Genomic DNA, 12,874 nt, shown 5'->3' with positions numbered 1-12,874 from the left:
GAACCAACACCTTCACAATATTGAGTCTTCCTATCCATGAATATGGAATATCTCTTCATTTATTTAGTTCTTTGATTTCTTTTATCAGAATTTTGTAGTTTCTTCATATAGATCTTATACATATTTGTGTTAGATTAATCCCTAAGTATTTCATTTTGGAATGGTAGAAAAGTAAATGGAAATGTGTTTTAATTTCAAATAGAGCAATGGAGCAGAATGGAGAACCCAGAAATAGACCCACATAAATATAGTTAACTAATCATTCACAAAGGAGCAAAGACAATACAATAGAGAAAAGATTGTCTTTTCCACAAATGGTGCTGGAATAACTGGACATCCACATGTACAAAAATAAATGTGGACATAATCTTACTCCTTTCATAAAGATTAACATGCAAAATTCAAAAGTATAAAATTCCTATAAGATAACAGGAGAAAATGTAGATGTCCTTGGGTATGGAGAGGACATTTTAGGTACAACACCAAAGGCAAAATTCACAAAAAAACTTTGTAAGCTGGACTTCACTAAATTAAAATTTCTGTTCTGCAAATGACATTGTCAAGAGAATGAGATCACAAGCCACAAACTGAGGGAAATACTTGCAAAAGACACATCTGGCAGAAGACTGTCATACAAAATATACAAAGAAGATTTATTTAGTTAGTTAGTTTTTAAATATATTTTATTGATTTTTTTACAGAGAGGAAGGGAGAGGGATAGAGAGTTAGAAACATCGATGAGAGAGAAACATCTATTAGCTGCCTCCTGCACACTCCCTACTGGGGATGTGCCTGCAACCAAAGTACATGCCCTTGACCAGAATTGAACCTGGGACCTTTCAGTCCACAGCCGACGCTCTATCCACTGAGCAAAACCAGTTAGGGCATGTACAAAGATTTAAAATCCCATAATAACAACACACACAACCCAATTCAAAAATGGGTAAAAGTCCAAAAAATACCTCATCGAAGAAGATATACATATGACAAATCTACACTAATAATAAAAGAGAAAGATGCTGATTGACCATACCTCCGCTACGCCCACAGCCAATCAGGAGTGATATGCAAATAAACCCAACAAAGATGGTGGGTAAATTTGCATATGCAGGTGGGGCAGGCAGTGTTTGACCTCGCCAGCATGGTCCAGGCAGCAATCGGGACTGGGCAGGCCCAGCGGGCAGTGCCTGATGTCACCCTCGGGGTCCAGGCAGTGATCGGGGACCCGGGCAGGCGGCATGGACAGTGCCTGACGCCGTCTGCGGGGTCCAGGCAGCGATTGGGGACCTGGGTAGGCGGCATGGGCAGCGCCTGATGTCACCCGCTGGGTCCAGGCAGCGATTGGGGACCCGGGCAGGCAGGGGTGGCCAGGGTCTCCAGGATCACTGTCTGCGCCCTGGCCGCCTGTGGATGCAGGTGGAGCAGGCCCGGGTTGAACATTTTAATGAAAATGGGATGCCTATGCCCCATGCCACCGCGCCCCATCCCTGGTGAGGAGAGGGAAGTGGGCAGTTAGGAGGCACTGGGGCTCCGAAGGGGCTGGGAGCAATCTGCAGGCGTGCTACCAGGAAGAGGTGCTGAACCATGAGGATGCAGAGGGCTGGCTGATGGAGGTGCACAAAGGTGCAGATGAGGCGGCTCTCGCCAGCGCTGAGCTGGAAAAGTAAATTGACAGCCTGATGGTCAAAATCGCCTTTCTGAAGAAGGTGCACTAAGAGGAGATCGTCGAGCTGCAGGCGCAGATCAGGTACGCTCAGATCTCCGTGGAGATGGACGTGTTCTCCAAGTCCGACCTCTCCGCTATGCTCAAGGACATCCGCACCCAGTATGAGAAGCTGGCTGCCAAGAACATGCAGAATGCTGAAGAATGGTACAAGAGCCGCTTCACCATGCTGACCGAGAGCGCTGCCAAGAACACCTACGCGGTGCGCCACCAAGGACGAGGTGTCCAAGAGTCGCTGCCTGTTCAAGGCCAAGACCCTGGAGATAGAAGCAAGCCGGGGCATGAACGAAGTGCTGGGAAGGCAGCTGCAAGAGCTGGAGGATAAGCAGAATGCAGACGTTAGTGCTATGCAGGACACAATTAACAAATTAGAAAATGAGTTGAGAACTACAAAGAGTGAAATGGCACCATATTTAAAAGAATACCAGGACCTCCTCAATGTGAAGATGCTTTGGACATAGCAGCTTACAGGAAACTCTTGGAAAGTGAGGAGACCCGGCTCAGTTTCACCAGCATGGGAAGCATAGCCAGCGGCTACTCCCAGAGTTCCCAGGTCTTTGGTCGATCTGCCTACGGTGGTTTACAGGCCAGCTCCTACTTGACTTCCGCTCGCTCCTTCCCTTCTTAATACACCAGCCATGTCCAGGAGGAACAGATCGAGGTGCAAGAGACCATTGAGGCTGCAAAAGCCGAGGAAGCTAAGGATGAACCCCCTTCTGAAGGAGAAGCTGAAGAGGAGGAGAAGGAGAAGGAAGAGGAAGTAGAGTAAGAGAAAGAAGGTGCCAAGGAAGAATTTGAGGATGTAAAGGAAGAAGGAGGTGAAGGTGAAGGAGAAGATGCCCAAGAAGCTGAGGACGAGAAGAAAGATGAAGGTGCTGGGGAGGAGCAAGCAACCAAAAAGAAAGATTGAGCCCCCCTTTCCTTAATTATTTCAGGAATAATCCTCCTGAAACCAGTTCAACCCCGTCACCAACCAAGCAGTTGAGTTCCTGATACTATATGAATTAAGAAGTCAATATATATAACATTCTGAGGTGACTCAGGTTGGACATTAAATGTTGTGCTATGACTTTTCTCCTTATGCAGAGTATCTGCTTGCAGAGTGGCTTCCTGGCTTGCTGCCAGCCTGTGCATGGTCCACGCTTATGAGTTCAGGATCTATGACAATGTGAATAATTCAGATGTTTACAATAAAAACACATGAATACATGAATTCACTAATGTTAATGTTAAAACTTCATGGAAAAAATAGTCCTTTGAATCTTTGGTGGTTAGAAATTAAAACCTCAAATCATGTGCAATAAACAGTAAATAAAATTACACTGAATGACACACAAAAAAATACATTAGGGGCCAGGAAACATTCAAAGAACTGGGGAACCATTCCCAAATCAGAAAGGGAAGTCACAGGGTGTATATTATTGCTACAAATACAGTATTTCCTACTACTTACAACATATACAATGTAATGTATTAGATGCCTTCCTATCGCATGAAGTACGTATTCTCATAGAGTAATACTGGTAGATATGTTATAGTTATGGCAGTATGTCATATCCTATCTATATTAATAAAAGAGTAATATGCTAATTAGACCATGAGACCTTCCAGATGTCCTTCTGGACAAAGCCATAGTGGCGGGGCCGAGGCAGAAGCGGTTAGGGGTGATCAGGCCAGGAGGGGAGGGCAGTTGGGGGTGATTAGGCTGGCAGGGGAGTGCAGTTGGGGGCAAGCAGGCCAGTAGGCGGAGTGGTTAGGGGAGATCAAGCAGGCAGGCAGGTGAGCGGTTAGGAGCCAGCAGTCCCGGATTGTGAGGGGGTTGTCCGATTGCCAGTTTAGGCCCAATCCCACAGGGGTCCCAGATTGGAGAGGATGCAGGTCAGGCTGAGGGACACCACTCCCCCGTGCATGAATTTCATGCACCGGGCCACTAGTAAGCATATAAAAACACGTTCAGTATCATTAGGAAATTATAAATTAAAACAATGCGTTACCATTACATCTATTTAAAATGTCCAAAAGACAAAACATTGGCACAAATAAATGAAAGATATTCTTTGCTTATGGATTGGAAGAATTAATATTGGTAAAATGTCAACACTCCCTAAAGCAATCTACAGGGTCAATGCAATCCCTATCAAAATTTCAATGGCATTTTTCACAGAAGTGAAATAAATAATCCAAAAATTTGTATGGAAACACAAAAGAACCTGAATAGTCAAAGCAATCTTCACAAAAACAAAGCTGAGGCATCACAATTCCTGATTTAAAGCAATATTAGAAGCTATACCAATCAAAACAGGAAGGTATTGGCATAAAACCAGATACATAGATCAATCAAACAGAATAGAGAATCCAGAAATAAACCCATGTGTATATATGGTCAATTATTTTATGACAAAGGAGCCAAGAATATAAAATGGGGAAAAACAGGTTCTTCAGTAAATGGTGTTGGGAAACTGGACACCTATATGCAAAATAATGAAACTGGAACCCTATCTTAAGCCATACACAAAAAACAACTCAAAATTAATTAAAGACTTGAATGTAAGACCTGAAACTATAAAATTCCTAGAAGAAAACATAGATGGTAACCTCTCTGACATTGGTCTTAGCAATGATGTTTTGGATTTGACACCTAAAGCAAAGGCAACAAAAGAAAAAAGTCAATAAGTGGGACTCCAGCAAATAACTAAATAAAAATAAAAATGAAGTATAAAAAAGTGGGCCCTGGCTGGGTGGCTCAGTTGGTTAGAGTGTCATCCTGTACACCAAAAGGTTGTGGGTTCAATTCCAGTTACTGCACATACCTAGGTTTCTGATTGGGGTACGTATGGGAGACAACCAATCAATATTTCTCTCTCACATCAATGTCTCTGTCTAATCAATAAAAACATATCCTTGGTTAAAAATTAAAGAGGAAAAAGTGGGACTCCATTAAATTAAAATCATCTGTTCTGTAAAGGAAACCATCAACAAAATGGAAAGACAGCTTATGAAATGGGAGAAAATATTTGCAAATCACATATCTAAGAAGGGTTACCCTTCTTTTATCCAAAATATAAAAGAAACTCGTACAACTCATAGCAATAATTAAATAAATAAATAACCCAATTAAAAATGGGCAAAGGATCTGAATAGACATTTTTCCAAAGAAGATATAAAAATGGCCAACAGGTACTTGGAAAGGTGCTCAATGTCACTTGTCATCGGGAAAATGCAAACCCAAACCACAGTGAGATATCATTTGCATCTGTTAGAATGCCCATCATCAAAAAGACAAGAGGTAACAAATGCTGGTGAGGATGTGGAGAAAAGGGAACCCTTATATTATGTTGGTGGGGATGCAAATTGGTGCAACCACTTTACATTGGAAAACAGTATGGATGTTCTCAAGAAATTAAAAATAGAACTATCATATAATCCAGCAATCCCATTACTGGGTATGCATCTTAAGGAAACTAAGTCATTATCTCACAGAGATTCCTTTAACTCCCATGTTCACTGAAGCATTATTCACAATAGCCAAGGTACAGAAACAACCTAGGTGTTTGCAATAGATAAAATCACTTAAAAAATGTGAGGCAGAGACACATAATGGAATGTTACACACACAATGGAATATTAGTCAGCCTTAATAAATAAGTCCTTTCATTTGTGATATATGGATAAACCTTGAGGGCATTATGCTAATTAAAATAAGCCAGACAAAGAAAGACGAATGTTGCATGGTATTACATGTGCAATATATATTTTTTAAAAAGGAGTTGAGCTCATAGAAACAGTAGAGAAGCGCTGATAGGGGCTGGGCATGAGAAAAGTGGAGAGAGGTTAGTAAAAGAGCACATGAGCTCCGTCATAAGAGGGATGAAGTCTGAGGACCTAATATAAAACATGGCAAGTCTAGTTGGTAACAGGTGAAATTCGCTAAGAGAGTAGAATTGAAGTATTTTCAGCCTCTGAAAAAGTATACATATGTGACAAGAGGTGATGGAAAGAGTGGGGAGAACTCTTTCCAAATGCATACCTACATGAAGTCATCATGTTTTAAACTTTAAATATTTATATTTTTATTTGTCAATATACCTCAACAAAGTTAGAAAAGACAGTTAACAAAAAAGAAAGCATGGAGGAACCTTAAATGCATATGACTAAGTGAATGAAGCTAGTCTAAAAGGCTTCATATGTATGATTCCAACTCTATGACCTTCTGGAAAAGTCAAAACTGTGGAGCCAGTAAAGAGGTCGGTGGTCACCAGAGATTGGGGTGGGGAAGGGTGAATAGGCGGAGCACAGGGAATCTTTAGGGCAGTGAATCAATATTGTGTGATACTGCAATTACATATACATGTCATGTTACATTTGTCAGACCCCTGGGATATCCACCGTGAAGTGAGCCCTCACGGAAACTGTAGACTTTGGGTGGTGATGTGTCAATACAGGAAGGCCTTCGCAGAGCTCCTTTGCAAGCTATTGATCATCAGACATCAGTCCCACCTGTAGATGAGAAAGTGTGGGTTTTGGTTTACTTTTGCTGCATAAAAAATTACTGCAAACGCAGTAGCTCAACACTGCATGTCTTCATCATCCTCATTTTCCATGGTCAGGCACCCAGGCTGAACCCTCTGCTCAGCGACGCCTGCGACTGCTCTCAATGTGTCAGTTGGCCTGTGTTCCTTTCCAAAGCTCCGGGTCCCCTTTTGTCCTCATGTGGTTGTTGGCAGAATTCAGCTTCTCTCCGACTTAGGACTGAGGTCCCTGTTCTCTTGCTGGCCATCAGCGAGGGGTCCTCTTGGCTACTCCTGGATGTCTTCAGGTCCTCACTGTGTGGTCCCTCCCACAGTCCTCTCCAACGTAGACTATCTCTTCCTTCAGGATGGGCCAGTCCTTGTCAGTCCATGTCAGACTCACCTGTTTAGGCTCACCTGGATAATGTGCCTTTTGATCAACTCCAAGTCAACTGGTTGGCCATGTCATCATGAGTGATGCTCCATCATGCTCACAGGTTCTGCCCTCACGGGAGGGGGTTCAGAGAGTCCACAGGAGGGGGTGGGGATGTTGAGGCCACATCAGAATCCTGCCCACTACAGGATATGTTTCTCATAGGCATACAAGACACGGCATTCAGCACAGCCAAATGCAGGAGGCTGTCTAGTAAAGCTCCGGCCCTGGAGTCAGCCAGCTTGGACAGGTATTACTGAGCTGCTGCAGCAGGTTAGCAGCCTCCTGGTGACCCCACCTGCACAATTCGGAGGTTTCCACGTCATGGGGTTGTGGAGAAGGCTTGCTGAGCTCATCCTTGCAGAGCAACTGGTTCTCTAGTTGGCTCATGTTGAGTCAAAATGAGTGAGCATCTCGCCAGTGCTATTCCTCCGGCTACTGCGGGACCATGGCATGAGTGAGAAAGCCTCCTCATGCGTGCGAACACCGCCATGCTGCTGTCAGCACCGAGCGTTGGAAAGGAGCCCAGGACCTCCTAGAGTTTGGGGTGAAAGTTTGGCAGCTGGGAACAAGCCTGCACAAGGGCTTGAAGAGGTGAGCTGCAGAAAGTTGTTAACGTAAAAAACATTGAAACCTGTAAAGAATTTTTGTGAGTTTATTTGAGCCAAACTGTCGACATGTGCCAGGAAGCAGAATCTCAACGAATTAAGATAATGTTCCGGAGAATGGCTGGTTACATCTGTATTTATACATTGCAATCAAAGGAAAGGGACGTAGGTGGGTTACATGAAATCCATTGGGAGAAAGCAAAGCAGGGAAACCTCTGGGATTGGATAAAAAGTAAAATGATAGACACATACTTAGGTGGGTGCAGGAACAATTAACATGATAACAATGAAGGAATTTGTGGCATCTGTCCTGGTACCCAGGCACATTAGGTTGTGCCCCAAGGGGTTCAGAAAAAGAGAAGTTACAAGTTACCCAAACATTTCAAGGGTATGTTATCGTAGATGCAAAAAGACAGATAGGCTCAGTTAAGGTAAAGGTTGACCTTGTCAGTGAAGATACTGGCCTAGAATGTAACTGCCCACCATAACTGCTTTCAGTTAAAGTTTAATTTCAGACCATCCTTTGTGGTTACTTTAGGTCTCTGAGTCTGCAAGATCGCCATGCAGGCCTCCCCTGAGCTTGTCAGGTCAGCATGTAGCCCCTTTCATCCACAAAGTATTTGGGGACCAAATAGACCCTCGGCTATGGCCAGATCCTCAAGCCACTCTTGTGTCCTGGGCTGGTTGAAGCTATTCATCATGGGGTGGGGCCAACATGGCAGAGCCAACGCACGCATGTGAGGCTGCTAACGTCCTCACTGACTGTGATGTGCTTTTAAAAAGGACAACTAGTGCACGCCTGGAGGTCACAGGCACTGAAAACTTGGCTGCAGATTTTTGTGCTGTAGTCCTGCTTCTAATACCCATCCCCTGTGGCCTGACAGGAGTCATTGAAACTGCTCCCATTCTGGGAAACAAGTTACATAAACCCAACTCCCTGCAAGGCCCCACGAGAGTTGCTTAAAAGCTTTACTCCAAGTCAATCAAAGCAGGGCCTGCTGGGAGGGCGGGGCTGGCACAGCCTTCAGTGGGAATTATTGTTAGTGGAGGCCTCCTTAGCAATGTTGAGAATCATTTTGCAAGAGACAGTGTTAATTAAAATGTAAATTGCCTCATGCCACCCTCTCCCCTGCAAGCTTTGGAAATAAAGAATAATTATGTTTATTTTAAGACAACTCTTCCCACCAGCCCAGTCCTAATGTTTACAGCTGAAATGCTGAAGTGCTCTACACCTTTTGGCAGTGGGAACTTTCGTTTTGATCGGCCTTTTGGAAAAGAAATATCAGCAGTATGGCGTTCAGAGCCATTACGCCATGCTGGGGCACAGGTATCTGATGCGTATTGGACAGTGAGGACCTGTGCGGGCCAAGAAGCCGCCAGCCCTGCAGCCAGGAGCACCGCACGTGCTGGGCTGGAGCAGTGCGCTTGTGTGCAATACACACAGAGTTTTGAATAGTTCATACAGAAAAAGAAGTCACTAATTAATGTTTGCTCTGTATTGATTTCATGTTGTAATGATAATATTTTGGCTATATTGGTTAAAATCGCTTATAATAAAAATGAATTCCACCTGTGTGCTTTTTTAACCTTTTTATTTACTTTATTTTTAATTAATTAAATTTATTGGGGTGGCCCTGGTTAATAAGATCATATAGGTTGCAGGTGTACATTTCTATGGTACATGATCTGTATATTGTATTATGTGCCCACCACCCAAAGTCAGATCATCTTCCATCACCATATATGTGGTCCCATTACCAGTCTAGAACATTTACAATTACAGATGTGTGTGGGTGGAATGTGGGCCCTGGTTCGAACTTTGCCTTCTTGTTGGAATAACCACCTTCCAGGGCACTGCCTCCCCAGGAGCTGTCTGCAGCACTTCCAGCCCTGGCCCAGAGGCCCCGCTAGTGCCAGCCCATCCTGCTTACCTGATGCACCTTCCCACCTTCCAGGCCCTTTATGTCCCGATTACTGCCCCTGTGAACCCTGCTCCTCCTTAAGACCATGTCCCCTGGCACCTCTCCTGCCCTTGGGTAGACTAGGGTGCCCTCCCGCATTCTCACTGCCGCACTGACACTGTCAGATGGTCTGTTCAGGGCCTGTCCCTACACTGTGCTGCGCAGGGAAGGGTGCCACATCTCTGCGTCTGTCTCCCTGGCGCACGGTGCACATTTGCTTAAGCGTATAGAGTGGCAGAGCCAGGGCAAACAGTGCTCGCCCAGGGGCCTGTCTGCACCCCGCAGCAGCTGAGGCAATTCAGGCCTTGTTTTTATTGTCATGTTTAACCATTATTTTGAATAACAATGTAGGGAGTAACCTGGTGCCCCTTCAATGGGGTGCCCAGCCTCCCTTGGGGCACCTGCACCAGCCCTGGATGGAATGCTGGTGTGAGGGTGGGTTGATCATGGAGAATGACCACAACGTGCCAATTAGCCACCTGTTGGGAGGAGAACCTCGTTAGCATGACGATCAGAGGGGCTTGGCTGTCCTGTTTTCACCTGGCAAAAATCTCCTTCCTGACTGCAGATCCGTGTTTACTGGTATGGAGTTGAGTTGCAAGTCTGTTTGGGGTTGAGGCCCTGCTAATCCATAGACCTTCCTGGGCTCCTGGAGGAAGCGCTGACCCCACTTGCCCTTCCTCCAGGCAGGCTCCTTTTGGCCACATCGGTCAGGTATCATGTTCAAGGTTCGAGGCTGTCCTGTCCAAGCACGCGCAGCACCCAGGAAGCCAGCCCAGCACGGGGTGGACGAGGACCACCCTCTCCCTGACGAAGATGCTCGGGGAATTACTCCCGTCCTTGAAGGAGGAGCCCACATGCCTCATCGAGAACACTCTTCGCTTTGGAATATGGGTTACTCAGCTTTTCAGGAATACATCTTTCCATGGGCAAAGACCCACCTTTTCTTTGGGCGGAAAAGAAAGTTTTGTCTGTTCAAAACATAAAAACCAAACATGAAACCCAAATCACAAAACAAACCTACTTGGCCATTTTCCTAAAAAGTACAAGGGACCACCCACGGGAGCTGAGGGTAAGGAGAGGAACACGCATGGGCTGCAGTTGTCGCTGGCCTCTTGCGGTCATGCTGGCCGGGGCCTCCCTGGGCCACTCCTGGGCTGCCCCTCACCATAATGCCATTCTCCAGGATGGAGCCACTCCCACCAGGACCAATAAGACGTTGCTTTTGCTCAGTGAGACCAGATTTGAAACTTCAAAATACGCGGTATTTTCCTCCAGGACTCAGGCTGTGGTCAGACTGCACGTCAGTTCACTGGCGCAGGACTGCAAGGTGCTAGTCCCTCTAGCACCCGGCACCGTGAGTGCGGCCGCTCCAGCTCCAGGAAGGCAGCAAGAGAAGCCCCAGCCGCAGCCAGGAGCCCAGCTCCGCCCACAGTTCCTTCCTGGCTCCTCAGGGGAGGGGCTTCCTCAGGGGAGGGGCTTCCTCAGGGGAGGGGCTCTTCAGGGGAGGGGCTTCCTCAGGGGAGGGGCTTCCTCAGGGGAGGGGCTTCCTTTGAGTGGAAGGATGCAGCCCTCAATCCTCCGCCACATGCGCTTCCACCACCCCGGGTAGGCGTGGCATTGGACCACGAGGCGTGGTACTCCCTAGGCCCTGCACCTTCTGGCACACCTGCCACTTCCTTTCTGAGTCTATAGGAGTCAGTCCTCTAGGGTTTTCTTTTATTTTTACTCTTTTTAAAAGTCAAACACTAACTTTGCATGGACTGAACATTGAGCATGGCAGTCAGAGGCTCAGAACATAGAACGGCCAGATCACTGTTGGTAAAGGGACCCTGGATTCCCCTTGGCCCTCAGGTCACCAGGTCACATGACCCCCAGGCCGCAGTTTAATCATCAGACAGAGAAAAACAAACACTGTATGATCTCGCTTATATGAGGAATCTAAGAAAAAGGGAAACTCACCATAACAGAGAGCAGAAAGGGCTGCCAGGGGCGGGGGGATAGGGAGAGGTTGGTAAATGGCTCAACTTTCAGCTCTGAGATGAACGAGGTCTGAGGAACTAAGCTAAAACATGGGACTACAGCTGATAACACTACTGTATAATTGCAATTTGCTAAGAAAGGAGAACTTAAAGATTTTCACCAAAAGAAATATATAAAATATATTTGTATGTTAAATGATGCAGTTATGTGAGGTGCTGGGTGTGTTAATTAAATCCTTTCACAATGTAAAAATACATCAAATCATGATGATGTCGTTTTAAATATCTTATAATTTTCTTTGTCAATTATACCTCAACTAGAGGCCCAGTGCATGAAATTCGTGCATGGGGGGGGGGGTGTTTCCCTCAGCCCAGCCTGCACCCTCTCCAATCTGGGACCCCTCAAGGAAGGTCTGACTGCCCGTTGGATCGGGCCTAAACAGGCAGTTGGACATCCCTCTCACAATCCAGGACTGCTGGCTCCCAACTGCTCGCCTGCCTGCCTGCCTGATTGCCCCTAACCACATCTGCCTGCCAGCCTGATCACCCCATAATCACTCCCCTGCCAGCCTGATTGATGCCTAACTGCTCCCCTGCCAGCCCGATTGCCCCTAACTGCCCTCCCCTGCCATCCTGGTCCCCCCCCCAACTGCCTCCCCTGCCAACCCGGTCACCCCTAACTGCCCTCCCCTGCCAGCCTCATCGCCCCTAACTGCTCTCCCCTTCTGGTCTGGTCCCCCCCCAACTTCCCTCCCCTGCAGGCCTGGGTCCCCCCAAACTGCCCTCCCCTGCAGGCCTGGTCCCCCCCAACTGCCCTCCCCTGCAGGCCTGGGTCCCCCCAAATTGCCCTTCCCTGCAGGCCTGGTCACCCCCAACTTCCCTCCCATGCAGGCCTGGTCCCCCCCAATTGCCCTTCCTTGCAGGCCCAGTTGCCCCCAACTTCCCTGCTCTGCCAGCCTGGTCACTCCTAACTGTCCTCCCCTGCAGGCTTGATCTCCCCCACTGCCCTCCCTTGCAGGCCTGGTCCCTCCCAACTGCCCTTCCTGCTGGCCATCTTGTGGTGGCCATCTTGTGTCCACATGGGGGCAGGATCTTTGACCACATGGGGGCAGCCATCTTGTGTGTTGGAGTGACAGTCAATTTGCATATTACTCTTTTATTAGATAGGACTAGTGGCCTGGTGAACAAAATTTATGCATGGGGGGGGGGCATGAGAGGGTGTCCCTCAGCCCAGCCTGCACCTTCTCCAATCTTGGACATCCCTCTCACAATCTGGGACTGCTGCCTCTAACCACTCGCCTGCCTGCTAGCCTGATCGCCCCCTAACCACTCTCCTGCCGGCTTGATTGATGCTTAACTGCTCCCCTGCCAGCCTGATTGCCCATGGCTTTTTTTTTTTTTTTAAATATATTTTATTGATTTTTTACAGAGAGGAAGGAAGAGGGATAGATAGTCAGAAACATCGATGAGAGAGAAACATGGATCAGCTGCCTCTTGCACACCTTCTACTGGGGATGTGCCTGCAACCAAGTTACATGCCCTTGACCGGAATCGAACCTGAGACCTTTCAGTCCGCAGGCTGACGCTCTATCCACTGAGCCAAACCGGTTTTGGCGCCCATGGCTTTTATTAGTATGAATAAAGCTGAACAAATAAAGT

At 46.8% G+C, this 12,874-nt stretch overlaps 1 pseudogene across 1 annotated transcript; it reads left to right on the top strand.

Annotated features, from left to right (window-relative positions):
• Positions 1-1,141: 1,141 nt before the first annotated feature.
• Positions 1,142-2,633, top strand: LOC308248279 (neurofilament light polypeptide-like; annotated as a pseudogene). The gene is made up of 2 exons: positions 1,142-1,245; positions 1,499-2,633. The product of its transcript is annotated as a neurofilament light polypeptide-like (transcript).
• Positions 2,634-12,874: the final 10,241 nt, after the last annotated feature.

The sequence above is a fragment of the Plecotus auritus genome, assembly GCF_963455305.1.
Source record: "Plecotus auritus genome assembly, chromosome: 5".
NCBI lineage: Eukaryota > Metazoa > Chordata > Mammalia > Chiroptera > Vespertilionidae > Plecotus > Plecotus auritus.
Note: the sequence above shows the minus strand (reverse complement) of the source record. Positions and strands in the feature narration are given on the sequence as shown.